The sequence below is a fragment of the Aulonocara sp. 'chitande type north' Nkhata Bay genome, linkage group LG3 (genome assembly GCF_057382095.1).
Source record: "Aulonocara sp. 'chitande type north' Nkhata Bay isolate Kocher_YH1m ecotype deep benthic linkage group LG3, A_spYH_male_GT1.1, whole genome shotgun sequence".
Classification (NCBI taxonomy): domain Eukaryota; kingdom Metazoa; phylum Chordata; class Actinopteri; order Cichliformes; family Cichlidae; genus Aulonocara; species Aulonocara sp. 'chitande type north' Nkhata Bay.
This window is the reverse complement of record NC_141346.1, coordinates 55462554-55487389: the sequence shown is the minus strand read 5'-3', so window position 1 is coordinate 55487389 and position 24836 is coordinate 55462554. Positions and strand designations below refer to the sequence as shown.

Here is a 24836-nt window from a genome sequence, read left to right as displayed (position 1 = left end):
AGTGTACATCAGACAACTTTCTAGGCTTCAAAAACAATGCAAAGCATACAGGAAGAAAGATGCTACAGCATTTAGCTGGAGGTTGAGGGTTCAACAGGAGGGAGCCTTGAAGAAGAGGACTTGATGAAAGAGAATGATGAGCTAGCACGTCAGCCTGGTTAAGGATGAGAGGATTTACTCCTTTGCGCAGTGGGACATCAACCACTGACAGACACTCACACACACAGTAAGACACATACACCCGAAGCTCTGCCAAGCCATTCAGCAATCAGCTCTCCCAGAGTGCTCTGATACAGCTGGAGAAAATGGAGTGGCATAGCAGGGGTGAGCTATTTCTCTGTGGTGAGCTGGCAAGTGTTTTCATCTTCCTCGTTGGCCCGTGTGCCATATTTAACCCTGGATCACTTGGAGGACATGAACAGATCTCGTGCTGATGGCTGTGCTAGCAGCAGAGCTCTGTGCTTATCACAAAAACCCAGTTGTAGATGGAGTAAAGGCCTGCTAGGCCTGGTGAGCAGAGGTCCTCTCAGAGGGTGGATAATTTGGGTGTAAGTGCAAAAACCACATTAACTAGTCACATTAAGTCCTAATTAGCAAGAAGGATGATGATCAGCACTTTATAAACAGTGCTCGGAGAATCTGTTTAAACCATTTGTTCACGCACATTCATTGCCCTCCTTTAAGGAAGACTCTAGATTCCATTTGTGCCTGTCAACATATGAAAATCTACTTACAAAGAATCAAAAGATGCTGCAGATCCAACTGCTAGGAAGGCATTCAGTAACATTTCCAAGTGCTTTGTATGTGACAGGTAAGAGATAGGTTGTTACCCAGCCTTTAGAGCTGGGTGAAAATATATCTGGTCACTCTTGATATTGAAGCTGAAATGAATGCTAGTGCATAAGAATTGGAATGTTATTCTTGTATTTCTGCAGGAGTGAAAACTCGGTCCCACAAGATTTCCTATGCTCTGTTGATAAACACATTAGCAAAATGTGTTGTGTTGTGTCTTTCTATAAAGACACAACACATTTTGCAACTCATTTAGACTGATGCTTCTTCTGTAAGAGATCTGTAAGAGATCTGTACTTCTGTTAGAGATCTGCAGAAATCCCCTTAGCTGCTGAACATTTGATAAGGATAACTTTAAAAACCTAAAATTGTCTCCTTAAAATGACATTACAATGCATCTACACTTTTTGCCAAGAGCACTTTGATTCAGTTCAATTCAGGTATATTTATATAGCACCAATGAGGGAAGCTTATCTGTTTACATACCACAAATCATAGCAAAAAATAATGTAAATCATAAAAAAAAATCAGCTTCATTTGGATAATCACCTTCTCCACAATAAGAGGAGAATACATCAACTCTATTACTGTACTGGGTATTACTTCTCCATTTAACACAGAGGCCTCCAAAACCTCCTTATTACACATTTATAGTGCTTCATTAGCCAGGGTGTAATGAAAGGCCAGAGCTGGGGTGGGCATTCTGCCCAGAAATACAACTCAACATATGGACCTTGACTGTCCCTTGTCCCCTAGCTTTTTTGTCCTCAATACCCTGTTTTGCCCAGCATCTGTTACAATGAACTTTTTTCTTTCCATATATCTTCCATCTGATGTTAAAGATTAAAGGTATGGACTAATTTTTGTCAAATGCTCAAATTACATGTGTTTATTAATTTAACATAAACACACGTCAAATGATCCAAGGAGTACAGCTCTCTCTAGCTGGAGTGCACTGACAAATCCTCCAATCACAATGAAACATTAAGACATTCTTATGAATTATGAAGTATAAACAGGTATATTTCACCTAGGTTTACATTCACAGATACCCTGAGCCAGTTAGGTTAGGGTACTGCATTTGAACTGGCTGCACCTCTAAGCAGTTATTTAAGAAGTTATTGAAATTCTGAAAGTCTAACAACAGGCCATAGAAACTATACATATAGAATCATAAGTAAAATATCACAAAAGTGCTTCAAAGTTTGGCTATTTTTAGTGCCAAAACAAAAAAGTAAGAAAAGGCAACTTAAAAACAAAAAAACTAATCTGAGGAGTCATGAGGCAAAGATATGTCACTTAGGCTACATTCACACTGCAGGCGAAAGCGCATCAAATCCGATTTTTTTGACCCTATGCGACCCATATCCGATCATGGTATGACAGTGTGAACGGCACAAATCTGATATTTTCAAATCCAATCTGGGTCACTTTCGTATTTGGTACTGAATCCGATACATATCCGATGTTTCAGAAAGCGACTGCTGTGTGAATGGTCATGTTGCATTAAATCCATCTTTTACGTCACTGACACAAGACAGACGCCAATTATCAGCGCCGGAGAAGCACCCGATAGGACATCGCGAACGCTTCCTGGCCATCCGGTGAAAGTGCTGGGAAGACAACGTTGGAGAAATGTTAACATTTTATTTGTACTGTATAACCTGCAGATTCTGACAGAAATCTGCAGCTATACTTTGAAGCACCGCTCCTCTCTAAAACAGCAATAAGGATAATTATTAGGTTATTTACATTATTATGTAATAACTTAAAGCAAAAATTGGGAAACGTGAAGTCCGAAGTCTTTATATTAAGGGCCATCAGTCAAACAATATTGTTTGCTCTGGGTCTAAACAGAGCGTGTTGTGTGTGACATCTTCTTTTGTGCATGCGGGCCGCTTTGAGCGTTCACACTGGAGCGCGTTTGCGGTCGCATTTTATTTGTAGTGTGAACGAGCAGACAAAAAGATCGGATTTGATCAAAATATCGGAATTGAGCATTAAGACCTGCAGTGTGAACGTAGCCTTATAAAGCTAATATAGAGGTTGGGTAGGGGTTAGAGTGTAAAGTCAGCTGTCTCAGCACCTTACATGCTGAGAATAATGATGTTGAGTTAATAGGAGAGCTCATTTTATACTGTCTACCACCAAGACCTCTGGATTAATAGACTAGTAGAGAGCTATTGTAGATTAATGAGGAATAATTACTTTTAAACAGAGTAGGAAGCTGATGAGAAGAGATATGGATGAGGACAGGGAGCAGGAGAGGGGAGAAGAGTTGAATGAGAAAATGAAAAAAGTTTAATCTGTGGTACTCAGTGTAGCCCTCAGTCCTGGCAATTTAATATTAACAGAAAAGTAGGATATCAAGGCACACGCTGACACAAAATAGTCATTAATATTACCCTTATGTTATTTCATGTCCAAGTCTTCATGTCAAACAGCATAACTGTGAGAAAACATTCATTTTTGATATGCAGTACAAAGGCTTAAACAAGTTGCCGCAGACACAAGACAATTGGTAGAAGGCAAATAGCTGAAATAATAACAGCAGAAAAACGGAAACTACTATAAAACAAGAGTGGAATATTAAAAAAAAAGCCAAGAGGGGAGAGAAGGGAAATGTCTGCGAGAATGAATGTGACAGTGACAGACACTACGGGTGAAATTGTATTTTCCTTGATCTGCTTGAGAAAACAGAGAAATGTGGAAGCACTTTAGGGTGGCGACAGGTGCTGATTCAGATTTAATGTCCTAATATGTCAAGGTTGCTCCCAGCGCTTGACATCTCAGGAAAGAAAAATTGAGTGTGTCAAGAAAATGTCTGATGCAATGGAATACCAAAATATAGAGAGCACAGGAGAATGGATATAAGGAAATGGATTCATGATAAATCCATCTAAAGATCTTCAAAGTGTTAGCTGGTGAGGCGTTATGATGAATATGCGACAGAAGGAAATGCATCCTTCAAGGCTTTTCTCTTCTGAATTCACATGCATTTGGCGAAACATCTGCTGTCTAAGAAGAACTAAGCTAATAAATAGCTTCAAACAAAGCTAACGAAGAACAGAGCAGTGGGTTGGTGTATTAAAGGTTAGCTATAGACATATACAGTAGTTGGCTGAGTCTCATCATGCTGTTCAGTGTCTGATTTCTGCTAAGACAGACAGATACCGTCAGTCTGAATCAGGTCTGGAAAGCCTGATGGCCAGACTGTTAGGGCTGATGACACTCATCACTGATTGGCTGACATACAGATTTCCCAGAGAGGCTAACTGAGGGCAACGTCCTCTGACAAGAGGATAGGATTGAGCTGGATCTTAGTTTAGTATAGAATATGTCACAGTTTCAAGTCTTACACCACAGAAACACAAGAAAAACTCTGCAGTGCATTATGCAGTTGCTCTGTTGACAAATCTGATGAAGTATGAGGATAAATTTGCTTCCTTACCAGAGTATCACTAACTGACGCTATCAACTGCATCCTACTGTATGAGAATTTGTGCCAAATTTAATCTAGAGCAGGTTAAAGTTTGGGTCATGAGCGATCATTGTGATCGTAAGCGTTGCTATTTTTCTTTTTGAAAGAGTAGAGAATTCATGCGAGATGGGAGCTTTTGATTTATCGCACTAAAGGTAATTGCCATGAGTGGTGTCAAAGAATACAGCAGAGAGCGAGTCACCATTAGTGTTAAAACTGATTTACTGGTTTAAAGTAAGCCATCAAATACCAATGGGCAGATTGAGCTTTCAACAAGTGCAATCACATTTTATGCTTTCAGATGATAAATGGAAAAATTACTGTTTCATGACACAGCTTTATGGACGATAAAAGTAAGATGTATGAACAAGAAACGTAGTGGTGGAAGTCGGGGTTGGGGTTGTCAGCGTCACACATGGACAGGTCAGTAGTGTTATCGCCCATTCTACTTTAAAAAGGAACCGTCTACTCGACTGTCATTTGTCTGTTTATTTTCGCTTCTTTTTGCAGCAGTAGAATGGCTGAGGATGATAAAGCTCAGGGAGTCTCAGGTGTACCCTGGACAAAGGTTTTATGGCCATCTGCTATGGCCTGATTGTGTCAAAGCCTTGGTTTATTGACTGCAGAATAGACTGTAGAATGAAATAGCACGTCTTTCAGAGATCTACTCCGCTCAGATATACAGAAAATAGAGAAATTGAGTAGAGAAGTTGTGCTGTGGCAAAACTTTACATGTATAAAAGAATGGATTTTTAAAAAATATTTGTCTTTGAGTGTTTTTGGTGAGCTGCAAAGTCAGACAAATGCAATTTAACACTCAGTCTTTTGGTGTTACAGCTACCAGAAAGCCGGGGAAAGTGTGAACCTGTTTTGACAGGGAAAGCAAAAAGACAACTGGTCTTGTTATGACAGTGGCAGACGTGTCAACCAGACTGGCCACAAATCATAAAATCATAAAATGACAAGTTGAACTGTCTACAGAAAGGTGTTAACAGACACATAAAAACCCTAAAAGATCAATCAATCTTTAAACCGCAGGCTTTTAAGATGGTGGTATTATGCTAAAAGCATCTGCTTGACGTTGCTGTATTTGCTACTTATACACTAATTTTTAACCTTCTTCTAATTTCCTACTTCTAAAAAGTGAGATTATTGTACTCATTGTAAAAAATCTTAGAAAAATGGTGATCAACCAAATATTTATTTGCTGAAATGCTAGTCTATGCATGTATTACTTATAGTTTAGACTGCTGTAATTCATTGTTATTATGTTTTTCTAAAAATTTCTTTAAAAAGCCCTTAGCTGGTCCAGAAGGATGTAGCAAGAGTACAGGGACTAGAAAGATATTTACTTTTCTCCAGTGGCTACCTATTAAATCCAAAATTAGATTTAAAACCCTTCACCTCTCATAAAATGTCTTGAATAATCAGGTCCCATTTTATCTTAAAGGCTGATAGTACCATATTGAGAGCACTAGAATGGGAGCCATTCAGATTTCAGCTGCCTCTTCTATGGAGCTAGCTTTCAGTTTAAGAAACACTCCCCTCTCTCCTTTTAGGTCTAGTCTTAAAGCATTCGTTTTTGCTAAAGCTTGTAGTCAGGGCTCGACAGGATGCCTTGAACCCATCCCTTAGTTACACTGCAATAGGCTAAGGCTGCTTCACTCCCTTCTTTAGCTCTCTCAATATTTATACACCACTATTACATTTAATCACTGGTAATTAATTTTAAAATCGTATGTGTGTCTGTTGTAATGTCTCCCACCGGTGTGCTTTCCCCTGAATCTAGTCTTCTCTTACATACATGAAGTTACACAAACACTGGGGTTGGAGAACTGGAAATGCAGGTGGTTGGGTCTGTGTTTCCACAAGCCCCGCTAGTTTAGAAACTTATTCTCATTAACAACAAAAACAAGACGGACATCTTTTACTTGCTAGCAAGGGAGGCCCCGGCCGGTGTCTCAGAAAGCACTCTGAATCCTACCGCAGACTGACCCCAACAACAGCCTCCGCTGCCTTTTATTGGGAAAACAGTTCACACAATACACATCACAGCAAAAGCACCTCCCACCGTAAACCCCCAAATGGTTCTAAGACAAGAAACAGAATCTTCACAAGGGATGTGTCTACAATAATCCTAAGTGGCTGGAGAGGTGGTCAGAGACAAAGGAACGTCTTGATCCTATAGATTGATCTAAGACCTTACAAATTTAAGAAACACAATGACAACATTCAACAATTAGACTTAACACAGGTTGCCTGGCACTAAATACCCCTTTGTGCAACCCAGTATCATAGCAAAACTTATAATAGATAAGCTAATCAACTGTCTTTATTTTATGCACCTGGGGAAAGAGATATTGTATTTCAAACCAACATGACAACAATCACAATAGTAACAATACACCTATATTCAATAATTGTACTACATTAAATGTACAACCTCAATTCCAATGAAGTTGGGACGTTGTATAAAATGTAAATAAAAACAGAATACAATGATTTGAAAATCCTTTTTAACCTATATTCAATCGAATACACTACAAAGACAAGCTAATGTTCAAACTGATAAACTGTATTGTTTTGCAAATTTTCACTCATTTTGAATTTGATGCCTGCAACACATTCCAAAGAAGCTGGGACAGGGGCATGTTTACCACTGTGTTATGTCACCTTTCCTTTTAACAATACTCAATAAGCGTTTGGGAACTGGAACTGGGGTTGTACTATCGACATGGCTAGATACCACAGGTTCATGACAGAGATTTTCCTTCTCTCATCCTTTACTTCCCAAAAACACCATGAAGAACATTTTGGATTTTAAGTTACACCTGTCTACATGCCGTCAAAGTGCCATTTGATGTCCCAGACGGTCATGTGGATTGCAGCAAAGAGAACATGGATGATAATGCACTGCTTTGTCCTGTTTTGGATAGAATATGAGTAGGCACTTGTAGATACATATCTGATCTGACAGTTGCGCACACTGCAAGATGAAGGCTCCATCTCGCAAGTTATTGTTTATGCTTTATGATGAGAGTAATTTAGCTCATTTGCATTAGAATCAAAACACATAGTAGCAGAAGTTTGTAAGATGTGGGTTACATTTGTGTTCAGGTTAGTTACTAATGCCTGAGCAGCAATTAGCAATTTCATTTGGAAGAGCCTCCTACACTGCAAGTAGTCTGAGCAGGCAGTTAGCCAGGATACAGTGATTCATGCTTAGTAAGGGCACTTCACAGTGGCGGATAGTCTCTTGAAGTGCACAAAATCACTGGAGCATAGATATCAGCAGCAGAGTACTGCTGCCACTTGAAAAGCTGCTTATGGAAGTCTCCTGACAGGCCACTCTGCATCTACTTTTCTTGTTTATATAGCGAAAATGACATAATATTATAACAAATACATCACCAACAGATTGCACTTAATTAGGCAGTTTTCTTAAGAGGCTACTTTTATATTACACCACTGAACCTGTTCTTTCCCAGGCTCTGTGGTGACTGAATCACTGGCCTTTCTCTGTCAGTTGTAATGAGTTTCTTTGCAGCCTTTTGAGTAAAACCCCTTGAATAAAATAATAATCAATCTGCTACTATCAACAAAGGCTGTGATAGCACATGATGAAAAAAATAAATCACAAAAAAAGAATCCTTCATAAATTACTTTCAGGACACCCATATGGAAAAGATATATATAAATCTTATAAAGTTTGCATCTGTCTTGTGTGAAAAGCATGAAAGAGTGAAAACAGATATAAGATCCCTTGAAAAAGTATAAATAAATAAAACTTGTATGTTTTGGATACTTACTAAAACAATATATGAAAGTGGCCACTTTCATGAGTAAAACATGAAAGCCTTATATGATTATATGAAGTAGGCCAAATCTGATGCAAGTTTTTTCTATTTCTTTTCCATATGGGCAGGCTTGAAATTTCTCTAGCAAGATATCTACAAGGATGCACATATTATATGCCCATATTTAGATCATTTCCCTTAAGAAAGGAGCTGAAATGGTTATAACACCCATAAAAAAGAAATATGTGTGTGTGTATATATAAAACACTGTACTATCAAGAGAAATAACCACACTCCCTGGATCCCATCGGCAAAACTCCTCTCCCAATGAGCATAATTAGCAAAAATGGAAACACACAAATCCTTAAAGAGCGTTCAATTCTCCAGCACACATTTGGGATTTCTGATGATGGATATGGACTATTATGCTTATCATAACAGTCCATATCAGGTTGCTATGGAGGTGCCTGTTATGGAAGACGACCAGTTAACTCCCTCAGTACGGCAGAAATAACATAGAAATTCAACCAAGATAAACAGCATTGTATTTGGATGGTGGTAATAACTTTTCATCTACACGCAATAAGTCCTCCAACATGAACATTAATATAGGTTTAAGCAGCAGAATATCGGCCAGTGGTTAAAGATGTCTAGAGTTTGTGGCTTTATAACTCTGTTGCAGAGCTGCAGGTGGAATACATCTGTACTATACTCATTTTTATTTATTTTATTTATTTTTGGGGTTGGTACTTAAGATTAGACATACATTACCTGCACCTTTAAAAAAAAGTCAAGTGTAACGTTTATATATGTATTCCCTGTAAAAGGGCGTTTCTCATTTTTTTAGGATTTAATGTTGCACCTTGGGCTGAGTTTGTTTTTTTCCTATGCAGATTTAGTTTGGATTGTGAAACCCTTAAATGCATTTTTATAATACCGTTAGCAGTTGTTAGAATACTGAATATTTTTACAGCCACGCTAGCAGTGTGCTTGTAGCATATTGGTCCATCATTTTGATCCAGGTATTTCATAATACTTTTTTACACAAAAAAGAGAGATATGTGAGCTTTTAGTAAACCTTATTACATGTGTATTGTGACTTTCCAATTTTCAAAATTTGAAAGTTGGTTATTGACTGCAGAACAGATTGTAGAGTTAAATAATTTAATGCCAGAAAAACATGCTTTTGTTCATTTGAAACTGTTTACACTTGGCATTGCTTTGACTTATTTTTTTTTAGGATGTATAAGGTGTTGTCAGGACAAGCAAGCGGATAACTCAAAGCTGTGAGAACAGTGCCAGCTGATGGATTATCTATATCTGAGTCTCACAGTAAAATCCTTGAAATAATTTGCCATTTTTCATAAACAGTGCCACAACTTTGAATGTAAATCTTTCAATCTTGCAATTTGTTCCTAGCAGTTTCTCTGTGTCAGAATACTTCCTTTAAAACCTACTGAATGAGATGTGAGGAGTGCTGCTAGTAGCATGATCATTGCTCCCCCATCTCTCCTTCTCCTGGCTGAGATTAAACATTTCCTACAGGCCTCTCCTAAGCACATAACAGTGGAGGCACTGGAGATACCAAGCAACATTCCCAAGCTCCATCAATTCACTTTTTCTCTGAAGCATCCACCGCGTGCCCTTCTTTGCACTCAAGTCCCAGCTGAACTGAAGAAAGAAGAGTGATAAATGAAAACATTTATCTAGATGACATTCCCATCAGCACGCTTTGGGACAAGCACCCTGAACACCGCAGCACACTCTCCCAGAATTCACAAGCAGCACTGCTGTGTTGGCTTACTTTGGACCTGAGGTTTAATTTTTAAGATTTTTTTTGTTTTGTTTTGCTTTTATCAGCTTGTCTCCTGAAGTCAAAATAAGCAGCTAGGATCAACTCCTTTGAGTGAACTTGGCTGTGAATACTTAAACAGATGAGCTTGTTTACAGACATTCTCATCATTTTGCCATTTCAATCACTATTGTACAAATGATTAGATCAGCTTCTCTGCACTTTATTTTCTTGCTCCATACCCATCCAGAGCCACAGAGAAAGTGCAAAGGCAAATAACACTTTCTAGCTTAATTGCTTTTACTGAAAATGCTAAAATGTGCTCTTCCTCCGGCTTTTGGAAAATACTGATCGCTCCCACTCCCCAAAAGCCAGTTGCTAATCTCATCTATGTGATAAACATATGAGCATTTTGTTTCTCTTTACGGGGAAGATTCAGCTGTTAGATTGTTTTAGAGAACAATTAGGGTTTTACTAATTTCATTTGATAGATTTTCTTTTCTGTCTTCAAGCTTAAAGTTATTGAAGGAGTTATTGAGGATTTGATTACTCCTCGCATTGATTAAAAGTGTAAAAACTGATTTCTGTTTACAAAAATGACAAAGTTTATGATGTTCAGGCTTTTGCCTTCTTTTCAGAGGCATTTTAGACCTGAAGAATATATATTAATTAATCCATGCTTTACACCTTTCACCACTTGCCTGCAACCTATTTTGCTTCTCTCTCTCTGTCCTACTCAAAACTTTTCTTGTTACATTGGATGAAGCACAGTACTGGTCCACAGTCCAGACTGCGTTTTGTTGTTTGGACTCTACATCCTTCTAACTAAAGATGAGAGGGACCATCCAGCTTGTTATTAGCCCTCAGTTCAGTCTCTGGAAATGTACCATCAGTGCTGAAATGCGTGTACAGGTTTTACTGCATCTGCTACCATCCAGGTGACATCTTTTTCAGGGAAGACCTTGCATACTTTAGTAAGACAGTACTAAACCACATATTGCATCTATAACAACAGTAAAAGAGTCCAGGTCATGGACTGGGCTGCCTGTAGTCCAGACCTTACATGAACTGAAGATCTGGTACATTATGAAACAGAAAAAGTAGAACAAAGAAGACCCAGGATTGTTCAGCAAGTAAAATCCGCTGTCAGGCAAAGCAGTCCTCTACCAAAAGTCCAGCAACTGATCTGCTCAGTTTCCAGATGTTTCCAGATGTTTATTGCCACACAATGGTAAACATGGCCCTGTTACAGGTTTTTCGAGATGTGCCATCAAATTCAAAATGCCTTTTTTTTCTTAAAATAATACATTTTCACAATTTACACATATGATATGTTGTCTGCATTCTATCATAGGTTTATGCGATTTGCAAGTCATTGCAACCTGTTTTTATTTACATTCTACACAACATCTAAGCTTTTGGGGGATTGGAGTTGGTGCTTTGTTTTTTATTTTTTCCGTGTGCATATATAGTGTATTATTTTTAATCAGTGCATTTATTTAAGTCTTACTTACCACCAGAATTTCCCAGAGGAACCCACCCGAGGGATTAATAAAGTTCTATCTTATCTTATCTTACCTCTCTAACTGGAGGGCCAGTCTGTCACATACACATTTAGTGAGACTGAAGAATGAATACAGCTTCTAGAAAACACTACATCAAAGTCAGAAATATGAAGCTCAAACTGGGTTGAATGGTTATAATTACCATTGTACGCAATGCCCTATGTTTGAGATACGCACCTTCTGGATGCAATAAAAATGTGACTAATCTAAAACTGGAAGCAGTGCTGACATCAATAACACCCACAAGGAATTGATTCATTTCACCCATTTTTCCATTATGTGTTTTTCTAAGAATAAAAGCAGTCTTTGCCAACAGCAAGTCATTCATTTTATTACTGTACTGATGTTGTACTGACAGTGGTGGATTTGCCTGGAAAACCACTTTACAAATCCTGGTTTTGGTGGGATTGTGCACAAAGCTTCTGAAATTATATTTATTTTTGTTTAGTTTTTGCAACCCATAAATGGTTTATAGCAATTATGGCTCTTTATTTAATCTGAACCCCAAAGGATCTCTGTACTCATGCTGCAGAGTTCAGCTCACGCCACTGGAGAGTGACTATTTAAGAAGGACTTTTGCAAAAAAAACAAACAAAAAACACATTTAACAAGGGCAAATAAAACTTTTCTTTCAGCTTTATTGTTTTCTTTTAGTCTTTGGTGCTATAACTGAAACTATACAGTAGATTAAGTAAGAGCAGAAATGAGATTCAGGCTGTGTTCAAAATAAACAAATTAATGAATAAATAAATGTATAATTAAGGGATAATTAACTTTGCTATTGCACATGAGCAGGCTGGGTGATGCCATAATTATCTATTGGTATTTCTTTTTAGAAATAAGTTTGAGCTTGTGCTACTTTATTTTTATTAATCAGTTGTTAAACTTGAAGACAAAATTGTGACTTGTGATTCAATTGTTATTGCCAGAGTCTTTCCATTTGTAGTTAACGTGTGTGTAACATCAGTTCATTAGGAAGTGAGCAACCTTAGCATACTAGCTGTAATAGTAGCATGTGGGTGCATCTGCTGTGAAAAAAAATGCTGAAGGGGGTTAGGTTTAGGTACTGCAGTCAGTTAGATATGCCTAAATTTCAGTGTAAATTATTGAAATCTAATGAACTGCATTGGCTAATCTAAGAAAGGAAATGATGTTCAGCTTTTTTAACTTCTGACGCGTTTTTTCTTTTCATTTCTTTTTTACACTTAAGCCACTTCAATGGAAGAACAAACATACAGCTGTATAAAAATGAATATGTTTACTGAAAACAGTTAGGAAGAAGTAAGAAATAAGAAATCAGTGACTTGATTAGATGCCTTGTTTTTTTTATGTGTTTCATTCCATATTCTGTAAAGTGAAACTTTAAAGTTGAAAACTTCCATCTGGAACAAATGTCTGAATACAATATGACAAATACAGTTCTAACTTATGTATCCTAATGGTATTATTCTTTTACCGAGGACATCACTAGGTTGATATTAGCATTTAATTCAAAGCACTTCAGTGTCTTTACCATAACAAAGCTGCTAGCATGTAGTAAGTCTACACTAAGATCACTAATTTACGTAACTCTAGTACTGTTCTGGGGATGAAAGTAGATAGTTCAGTGGACAATTTTATGCTTCATATTTTTGGGGTTATCTGAAGATATAACGTGCTGAAGCAGTCAGACAAGCAGACAAAAGTAGGAAACAGTAGGAAAATTTTCAAAAAGAGGCGATGGTAATAAAAAAAGCACACACCTGTGTAAAAAAAAAAACAACCACAATCACACACACTCTCATTCAGTCCTTTAATCTATGCTTAAGTGCTTTAGCGAACATTCACACACTCACGCGGATGCATTAGATCCAACTTAGAGTTCGGTATCTTGCTAAAGGATACTTTGACAAATGGAGTGGAGGAGCCAGGAATCAATATACCAACCTTCCAGTTGGTTGATGACTTCCTCTATCACCTGAGCAGCCCATATTGTTAAGTGACAAAATTCAGTTTAATTGTATTTATCCCATGCCAAATTGCAGCAACAAGGCAATTTATTTTAAGGTAAAGACCCTACAACAATACTGAGAGAACCTCAATAATTACACGACTTCCGATGAGCAAGCACTTGGTGACAGTGGGAAGGAAAAATTCAGGAAGAGCCAGGAATTAATAAAGTATTTCTGATTCTGAAGAAACTTCCGACAGAACCAGGCTCAGGGAGCTGAGAAAGGAGACTGTGTAAGAGAGCCAGAGATTAATACTAATTATTACACTAAATGCAGAGTGCTGTATGAGTGTGGTCATTTGATTCATCCTTGATAATAACCTTTAGTTAAAAAAAAACGGTTTTAAGGCTAAGCTAAGGCTTGGCATCTGATAGCAAAGTGCTCTATAATCTTTAAGATAAGATGGGGCCTGATTAAATTTGATTCTTGATTTAACAGGGAGCCAATGAAAAGAAGCTAATATAGGAGAAATAGTCAGAGTGCAATCTTCAGGTGTTGATGAGACGATGGATATTTCAAGAGAAAAAAAGGCTGAACATAATTAAAAGTAACTGTTTTGATCCACCATTCATCACCTGATATAGCTCAAAGATTCCTGACTTCAAAGACCAGCTGTTGCCTCCCTATTGATAACGGTGGCTTCACACTGGGAGCATGATTCTTGACTGCCTTTGGCCATCTCAGAGAAGTCCACATAAAGGCCAACACTACTGCCTTGCTGGCAGTGATCAAAGGCAAATAGACAGACAATAATAGACAAAAGATGCAGAAAAGGCGCCTTGATGAGGTGATGAATAGTGCCGTGTGTATAACTTATGACCACAAGACCCTTCACTGACTGTTTTGATATGAAGCCTTCCTTGGCAGGAAAATCATAAATGGAGAATCAGCAGGATTATCTGTGGCTCATCTTTATTTGTCTTTCCTTTCTTTTAAATATTTAAGCACTGTGACCTTTGAACTCTATAAGAGAAGCCTGACAAGATTGCCAGACGCCCACACATGCATGGGGGGTCGAGTTAAGGCCCCATGGGAGAGGGTCAAATACCAAAGGCAGGCAGGCCAGACACAAACCAATTTATCTCAGTAACTGACTCTGACGGGACTCTGAAACTAATCAGCCACTACTGATTACTGTTATATTGAATGTCGATAAGTGTTTAATGAAACAGTGACATTTTTGGAAATTTACTTTTTTCAGACAGTTAAATAAGAAAATAAATACTATGGAAGCGAAAAATAAAAATGTTGTACTCAGGACATGGCTTGTGCAGCTTGCCATACACACTATACCAACATATAGCAGTTATACTTGTTGTTTGGTAATCTAAATCAGTATAAAAATGCACATTATAGTTTTGGGTGACTCAGATAATATTGTGTATGTACGAAGAACATAGCTCTTTTAAGTTGTACAGTATAATTGTATGCAAAAATACATGGAATAGCTCATGACAGCACTGAGTAATTAGTGCAAATATTTAAAAGAAAACAAAAACACAAGATTGACACAAATCACATGAAGATATTTTTTACTTTTGGTTTGCCAAAAAAAGATCTGAATATTTTAATATTCTAATTTATTCTAATCTGCAGTAGAGAGCGCAGAGACAGTCTCGCGGAGACGCTCCTCGCACACTGGAAGTATTTCAGTCTGCATCTTTTACCGGACTGAAAAGAAAGAGTGGGCCAGGCAGACTGTGCAGTAAGTGGGCTGATAACACAGAAAGCAAGTGGTTTCCCAGGGGGCCGTCTGAGCACACTGCAGTGCATTCACATCTAATCTTCTGTCACCCTCTAAGACACCCACCTACAGATCCCCCTCCCAACCCCCACATCCGCCCCCGCCCCCACACACACACACACACACACAGATAGTATAGAGTACACTGGCTCAGCTATACAGTATTCTTAACCCAGACGTCATCTACATCTATTATAATGCATCATGTCTCAACACGGAGCTATTTCAAGTTAAACGATTTGATTGGGTTCATCTCAAGGTTTCATGAACAGTCACCCCCGCGTGACATCTGTAATTGTAGTTCACAAAAACACTCCCATCTTGAGCAATAAAAACTAGCATGCATCACCGTGAAGGACATTCACCTCTTAATAAATAAAAGGCAACTGAGACGGCTCTTAAATGTCGTGAATGAGTTTACAGGTCTATAAAGCAATGCTAACTCGCAGGGTAATCTTTATTGCAGTCGCCTGCCTTCAGTGAGGTTCTGAGCGAGCAATCCACTAACCCCTACTATTAATATCTCTTCTGAGCACAAAGGAAGAAGAGACACCATTAAAACGCTGCTGGAAGGATTTGACCCAAAGCAAGCAGGGGCGGTGGTGGTGGCAGGAGCCTTACAGAAAAATATAAGAATAAAAAGCACACTTTTATATACGTGTGGAAAATAGAGGGAAAAGTCACTGCAGCAGAATAAAACTGGAGCGGTCACGCTTATCTATTTTCAAACCAAGAAACTGGGAGAATGGTTTTCTGGTGAGAATAGGTTATCATCAAAAATTTTCATCTTTGGTGCATCCTCGGGTCACCACATTTCTTTCTCTTTTTGACCTTTTTACAGAAACTGTCGGTGGAATCACTTAGCAAATCGAGGACTTTATCAGACAGGCTCAGCAGACTGAGCTGGACCACAGTGCAGTTCCCCCCACAACTGTCAGTTCGTGCCCTCCTCTGTCCTTCATGTTCTTGCATGTACAGTCCATGTAATAAGTAAATGTAGTTCTCAGTCTCTGTCTGGTCTACTTTAGGCATTTCCCACTCCCAGTAGTATCTGATGACATATTGCTTTACATTTTATCTCTGGTTCACCTCCATCACAAGGAAACACTATCGTCTTGACTCTCTAATGCAGTATATTTGTTTCTCTGTTTAAACTCCACATGACCTCTGAAACAGATGACATGAGGACCTCTGTCTTAGACATTTCTCAGGTCTGGAGGGCATTTTGTGAGAATTTAGGAGCTAAGGTTGGTTTAGGGTTTGGATTTCATTCCCAGTTTAATAATGTTCATAGTCAAAATGGTCCAGGCAGTTGTCTTCTTTTTCACTCTGTTTGTCTTATGTGTCATAATAATACCAAAAACGCCACTTAATGTGTATATTAAAGTCAAAATAAAGCAATATAGAAACACAACAGATAAAATAAAGCCCATAAAAACTCAATTTAAAGTTTATACGAATAAAGAAAGAATTCTAAGAATGTGATGGTGCGTCACAGTGAATGTTTTTATGCTTTTTATGAAGCATTTCTTTGATGTTTTAGTTCCTGCAATTAGGGTGTACACCACATTTGATGCATTTTTTAGCAGCATATTCATTATTGTCTAATTTTAGTAACTCTTCAGAGAACAATGTGTGTTAAATTGCTTCCACATCAGAAGTACTATTGTAAATATCGTCTAGTTGAATGAGAGATGCGTTGTTCCTTTCTTTTTGAGGAGCTGTCCATGGTGCTGAGATTTTCCACCACTGCCTCTCTTTTGACAACATCTTGGCTCCATTTACATAGTATGCTATCCTGGGTGGGCAAGCCAGTGCTGTTTTATCACCTTGCTTACTCATTGTAGTGGGAGAAGCAAATTTGAATTCAAATACAGCCATGTTTGGATGTCCCTGCCTAAATGTTTTGTCGCTGTTCACTGGATGCAAAATGTCAGGCCACTTCATTTGTGTAATTGCATCTAAAAGCATACTCGCCTCCTTATTGGATGAGTAGAAATAAAATTTTCAAATTTGCAGACAGCAAGCTTTTTTTCCCCTGTGTGAAGTAATAAGATAAGAGAGTTGCTGGCTCAAAATCAAAAGTGACATCACTTGATAGTAGAAGAATCTGTATTAGTCCTGGGAGCCGTAAAGGAAAATCAGACAGCAACACAAAGAGGCTAAATAGTGCTGTTGCATGTCAAACTATCAGCAGAAATCAAAAACTTCAAGACACAGAGATAAAACCAGAGCCAAGGTGAGGGCATTATCACAGGGCAGAGCGGTATGCAGGGGCAGACAGAAAACCTAAGTCAAAGTGAATGTGAGACTGTGAGAGTAATATAGAGAGGTAGCGGAGGTAAGGCTGGGCAGGGAGGTTAAGTGAATTTCATCAGAGTGTTCTGTCTGAGGCAGAATCACAGACAAAGTGCAGTGGAGTATGACTGCACCGCCGTGCACCCGCACTAGACAGTACACCACAATTTGCTGTCCAACAGCCAGTTACAATCTATCAGTGGGTCCACACGGAAAACGGAAAAGGGAGATGCTCCAAAGACAGCGTTACTGAAGGATCTGCAAAAGGACAAAAATGTTTAAAAAAAAGTTGAAGGGGACTTTAGCGTCATCATTTTTGAGGACTTACAGCAAACACAGTTTTGTGTGTTTGCGATCGTGGCTCAAGAGTTGGGAGTTCGCCTCGTAATCGGAAGGTTGCCAGTTCGAGCCCCGGCTCGGACAGTCTCGGTCGTTGTGTCCTTGGGCAAGACACTTCACCTACCGCCTGCTGGTGTTGGCCAGAAGGGCCGATGGCGCGATATGGCAGCCTCGCTTCTGTCAGTCTGCCCCAGGGCAGCTGTGGCTACAACTGTAGCTTGCCTCCACCAGTGTGTGAATGGGTGGATGACTGGGTGTGTAAAGCGCTTTGGGGTCCCTAGGGGGGACTAGTAAAAGCGCTATACAAATACAGGTCATTTACCATTTGTTTGATTTTAGTGAGAGACGCTCAAAAAACAGCAACAGCCTTTATCAGACATTCCTGACATTCCTACATTTCAAACTTCACTAAATCTTTTGTGTTAACGATTTCAACTACTGATCATATCGCATGTTAGGATTAAGATCATTTTTAACTGCAAAACCAAACTGATGTTCATGTGTAAATTCAGAGGCTTTTGTTGAGTGGCCAAGTACACACCTGTAAAAAACTGAAAGACCCGCATACAACTGAAAAAAATAAATAATTGTTCAAAAAAGACAATAATATTAAAGAAAACTTGAAGAAATGATGTGGGATAATAAAACCTAGAACCCAAACATTGTCTCACTGAGGAGAGAACCACCATCGTAGCTCCAGAAAGTTGTTTTATATTAGCACTGGCACACTGAGCCCAGGTGCTGTCTGAGTTGCTGATTGCCATCAATCAGGCCTCCTCTCAAGCGCTAACACATTCTCATTTTTGAGTTCTCACATAATGCAGTTTTGTCAGATGCCTTCTGTGACTCTTCATACGGTGTCCCCTGACGTCAGCGCCCTGATATCACAGTCTTTGGAGGGTGAAAGAAGTACTTTCAAAAAACACCAAGAAAATCTGGACAGTAAAGATTCAAAGATCATTTAGACCATTCAAAAACGTAGCAGACATAAGAGGGTAAAAGCAAAAAACTGAAAAACAGTTACATCACACACATTCAGCATGACTGCAATAGAAAAGCTGCAGTTATTTGACATGCGAACATGTGCCATCCTCTGCTGCCCAATTACATCCATACAGTACATCCATTGCCCAGCTTTCTTTATTAAACATGACATGTTGGGTCTGTTGTTTAATCACCTCTCCTCACTCTGTGGCTGACTGCATGAGACAACAATCATCTTGTGGACGATCATCCTGGAGCCAATAAGGCGCAGTTAACCCAGTCAGTCTAACTCACACCTGACTGCTCCCCGTGCAGCTGACTGTAAGGAAACCAATTAATGCTGCTCTGCGTTTCTCCAGGGAAACAGGCAGTCAGGACCACCTGTGAAGCTGTGTGTGTGTGTCTGTGAAACAACAGGTGTACTTGTCTGTGAAGTAAAGGACTTTTTGAAAAGTAAGAAGAGATGATCTGCTCTGGCTAGAGCGGACTAATTGCCATGACTCATCAGCGGGAATCAGCTGACATTTCATTTAAGTGAAATTGTTGCATTTGCATTGGCTTCAGTCAGCTTGAGCTCTACATTTACTGCATTAAATCAAGTCACAGGAGACTTGTGTTGGAAAGCTATTTGCATAAATGTATGTGTCTGTGTGTTTACATTACAAATCACAAAAGTGACTGTGAACATTAACATCAAGTTTACAGTTTTTTCTTATTAGGAATTAATGACTCCATAAACCAGAAATTCAAGTTTGAAGCTCTACAACAATTCTAGTTTACTACAGTTAGATGTTCATTTAAGAATTCGCTGTTGCAATGTTATTGTCTTCAACAAGAACAACAACAACAACAACAATAACAATAATAACAAACTGATTCTCTTACCATTAAAAAAGTAATTCAGTTGTTGAGTGCTGAGTTGTTGCAATAGCACATTGGGTAAAAACCCCCAACCCCCAAGGAAACAAAAGGAGCGAATAAAACCAAATACTATGGGATGGATAAGAGTTAAGGGGACATGGTTGTTGAAACATTATCTACCTTAAAGCCACCCTGCCTGCCCAGACAAGATTCCCAATCAAAGCCGTCACATAAGCCTGTGAGACTAAAAGTAGCAGCTAATCAAATCGATCCTTCATTTCCCTGCTGGGCTGCTGCTTCCAGAGCATGATGGATGCACACCTCGGTTTCATTAAAAAGCTGGTTCCTCCTTTTTCTCAACACAAAGGCAGAATAAATAGGAGCCAGAGCTGACTACAATACCTCAATCAGAACCCCTGTGTCATCAATAGTCATTCAAAATTAGGAAGAGCAGATGACAGCATGTGATACTGTTGTAAGACCTCAAGTACAGCTGTAGTGGGGCTTCAGAAATAGCCCCAGATTACTTTTTTTTTTTTAAATTATGGTATATACTTCCTTCTGACATTTAAATACTCAAAGGTGAGAGTTTGAAAAAGAAATTTGAATCAATTTAAGAGATAAAACCAAACATAGCCATAAAACAGAACACATGAAACAGGAAAATAGTGCTGAAGTTATGCTCAAATATTGTCACCTTCCAATGCAAATCTTTGTTTTTAAAGATAGTACTGTTTCAGGTCAACATTGTGCATCTTTGCAACACATCTCTTTAAAATTGTTGTTTTGAAAGGCTAGTCTAAATCTGTTCTAAACAAAAACAATCAAAAACACATACAGAAAACAAACTCATGTAGCACTAATGTCTTAATGTCTAATCTCTGTTGATCATACAAACAGCAGTAACAACACTTTAATAAAGTCAGTTAAATGCGATCCAGGATCTGATGGCTTGGAGGTTCTTTTAGATCAATCTGCCGAATACATCGATTTATACCCAACATTGCTAATTATTTCAACTGTCACACACAAGGCTGAAACCAAAGGATCAAAATGGGTTACGTAGACTTCCTATCATCAAGTTATCATTGACTTATTTAGTAGAGACCTTCATTGGGTCTGCCTTTGATCCAGTTTGGACTTTGGGGAAGTCACTTTTAAATGTGATGCAGACTGATCAGAGCAGGTGCTTATTTAATCACTAAAAAGAATTGAGTCTTTAAAGTCTTTCCTTTGATTGGTTGCTACAGCTTTAGAGAACTTTTTCATTTTAGGCCCTTTTCTTAACATGCCTTTATGTTTTTGAAATGCCTTTAAAAATAGCTCATATTAGAAACTGTTTCACTTATGTTTTTATTATCATGAACAATTACAATTATCTGAATTTTACATTTACATCTAATGCCAGAGCTGGGAGTACTCAATTCTGATCATTTTTAATATCAGCTGTGCATTTTTAAACTGGTTTCCTGCACATGAACATTCTTTGAACAAAAGCTTTTGAACAAAGGTTTTATCTATGTTTTCTATGCCTTGTTGTGGTAAAGTATTTTTATATTTATATTTGAATAAAATTTTCTAATTTTTGCTCTCTTTGCTGTGACAGTTGTCCCTGTGCTATCAAACATGGAACTAATTCTGACCATTTTTAAAGCACTGTATCAAAATTTAGAAATTTGCCACAATGGTTTCACTATCAAAAGTATTTTAGTATGTAATGCTAACACTACAGCACTGTAACTATATTTATCAGCCATACCTATAGTGTACACTTTACCTATACTAAAGATATAAAAAGTCTACGTGTAAAAATATAAGATTTCAAACACACTACTGAATAGAAACATTGTAGTTAAATATGTTTTCGCTCTTTATTCTGGTGATCGAGTTCCTAGATACAAGAAGTAAGCAAAGTGCTGCATAATCACAAATGTGTCAATACAGATGGACGGCTGTGGCCCAGGAGTTAGAAGTAGGGGTGTCTACCAGTCACAAAGTATTTGGTTTGATCCACAGTTACTCTGATCTGCATACTAAGGAAATTCTGTCATCAGGAAATACTAATCCTTGAATTCCCCCTGATGTATTCATCAGCGTGTGACTGTATCCATGAAAGTTAGACAAGGTGCTTAGATAGAAAAAAGAAAAACACTTTTATGAACATGTATGTGATTGAGTGAATGAGGCTTGTAGTAAAAAGCACTCTGAGTGCTCATTTTCTAGTAGAAAAGTGCTATATAAGTACCAGTCCATTTACAGGTGTTCAGCATGGTGACACTTTTAAGCACTGACATATGGCCACTAAGGGCAGTAGTATATCCTTGCACCATATCAAGATACAATCAGTACCTGGCTTCAAAAACAGCATAAGCCCAAGTTTCCATATACACAACAAGCAGAACCTTAGACCAGATGGGCTACAGCATCAGAAGACCACTTTTGTCAGCTAAGAACAATAAACTAGAGATACAATTTGTATGGGTTAAGCAAAATGGACAATAAAAAATATTGCCTAGTCGGATGAGTCCTGAATTTTGCTACGACATTGAGATGGTAGAGGTGGAATTTGGTGGAAACAATATGAAATCATGAATCTGCCTTGCCTTGTATCAACAATTCGGACTGGGAGAGGTGGTCCACATTATATGTCCATCCATTTATGGCCACAGTGTACTTATCTTCTGATAGTTGCTTCCTGTAGGGTAATGACCCATGTTTCAAATGGCGTATTTAAGGTTAGAAAACATCATATTTAATTAGATGTTTTGGTTGGTTTTTACTTAATTTCTGTCTACATGATTGCTTCTTCACCACTAACTGAAGCTTTTCCCATCGCTCCTGCTGCAGTCCTGTACATCGGAATGTTCATACCGATGTCTTCCTTATCTGTCTCTGATGGCAGCGTTTTGATTTCAGTATCAAAGCCGAGGGCTGTACGGAGTCTGACTCTGTCCCTGAACTCTGCTTCGTCTGCCTCTCTTAGCTCCCTGTGGATTGTCCGCTCCATTTCAAACACATCATGACCTGAGCTCACCCGCAACCACTCAGGTATACACACTTCTCTCCAGACACACACATTAAACAAATGAACTGATAAACGCAGACCATCGTGTCACCTTTTTGAGTATGCATATTTGTATAAGATCAACTTGTTATTGTTTGTCGACACTGTCCTCGAGTCAGCATTTCATGTTATGGAAACACACTCACACACACCTAGGCAGCCTCTCTCACCTTCTGAGTGCTCTGCCTCTCTTAGTTAGGGCTGAAGAGGCTTTTTGTAGCCTTGAAATAAGAAGCTTTTCACAGTGTGCCTGACAGAGAGCACCCATGAGGGAGGTTGGATAGGTCTGGGCTGAGTACAAGGTGAGAGGGCTTCGGGCTGACATGCCCACAGTGTCCAATTGGATTAGACTCTGGATAAAAGTGTGGTGGAGGGGGTCACCAAGAGGTGAGCACACTGGCTCTGGGGACCACAGACTGATGCAAAATAAGCAAGATGTCACAACAAGGCCAACCATGGCATGTAGCCAAACATGAAGAGGCATGGATGGATTAAATGTACATTTTGAATTGATGAAAAGTGCTTTTTGCTCCACTAGGAGTGGTGAGTTTGAAGAAATTGGCTTATTTTGTCTTTCCCACCAACATTTTGCTCCCAAGAAAGAGCCCTCTGTAGCAGTTTGCCAATTTTTCATAGTATTTGCTATGAATATTTATTGTATCTAAAGGGTTCATTGTCACACATGTTAAAGAGAGCTTGATAATGGAGATAATGGAGATAATCGATATCTCCATTATCAAGCTCTCTTTTTCACAAAACAGTCCAGTCTTCATGTCCTGTGGTGATTGGTGATTTCCTAGCGCTGAAGCCACCATACTGGATCAATCAGTGTCTATCTAATAACTTTTTTAGCTACATGCTAGAATCCCGATATCTTAAATCCAGAAAGGTAAGTGTTATGTCAAATAAAAATATCATATTTTTAGCTTTTAGGGAGGGTAAATGGACTGGTTCTTTTAAAGTGCTTTTCTACTTGACCACTCAAAATGCTTTATATAACATGTCTCATTCACACAATCACTTATTTCTATGTCTAAGTGCTTTTTAGCTACCATTCACACTCCAGTGAATGCATCAGGAGCAACTCAGGGTTTAGTGTCTTGCCCAAGGATACTCTGGCATTCAGACAGGAGCAGTCAGGGATTAAACCACCAACCTTCCAATTAGTAGATGACCTGCTCTTTCACCTGAATCAGTCATGTTTAATATTTAAGGAGGTAAAGTAGTGCTTCTTAACCCTCTCAAGGCAGGCGTTGCAGATTTGCAACAGTTAAAAGCTAACAACCTGATTACCCCACATACATATTTTATGAGATTTTTTTACTCAGAATTACCACTGCAGGTATTCTTTTGTGCATTAGCAACAAAAACTTAATTTGAGCCCGAGAGGGTTAAAGGAAGAACAAGGGTGTTCAATGTTTTTTTCCACAAGCCTTCTCTAACACCTTTAGGTAAAACTGCCACAGTTTAAAAAAAAAGGCTGGGAGCTTGTTAACAGTGCTTACTGCGTTTGCTATTGTCTACTAAACAAACTTGTAAGAATGTTAGCTTATCTTCTTCCTCTTCTTCTCAGAGCACAAAACTCACCTGCGGCAGGTGGGATAGGAGATGGATTTGGAGATGCAAAGATTTTACTGTACCAGAACATGGATTTGAGTGGATGCATTTCACATCTATAACAGGTGAAACACTGTTCCTTTTGCAGCAGAATATATAATAAATGAATTTTGCCAAATTAGAAAGGGACAATTTATATAATATCAGATCATTAATGAGGATTAATCTGTCACTGTTTGCATTTTCACATTTGATCTACCCACATGGGTTGCTGTTTCAGCTCTACTGTCATCCATATGTTGACTTCACTGGATATTATATTCTTTTATCCTCCTTTTGTTTACCAACCAACCTCTAACCCACCCACCACCATCATCTCTACATTTAGTCATTGCATAGTTTAGTCTGGCTGTCAATGGTAAGAACTATGCTATAGGTAAAGGCCAGACGATTTAAAAAATATTAAAAAAGCATAGATTTATAGACCAAGGTGTAGAACTGAAGGTTTAATAGATTGCAGATGTAGTGAGGCAGAAGATGATGGTTTGACTCAGCGCACTTAAACAGACTT

General features: G+C 38.6%; 1 protein-coding gene across 5 annotated transcripts in view; it reads right to left on the bottom strand.

Moving 5' to 3' along the window:
* LOC147336236 (VPS10 domain-containing receptor SorCS2-like) overlaps window positions 1–24836 on the bottom strand; it is a 358303-nt gene that overhangs the window by 211483 nt on the left and 121984 nt on the right. The gene's annotated exons all lie outside the window — the stretch shown is intronic.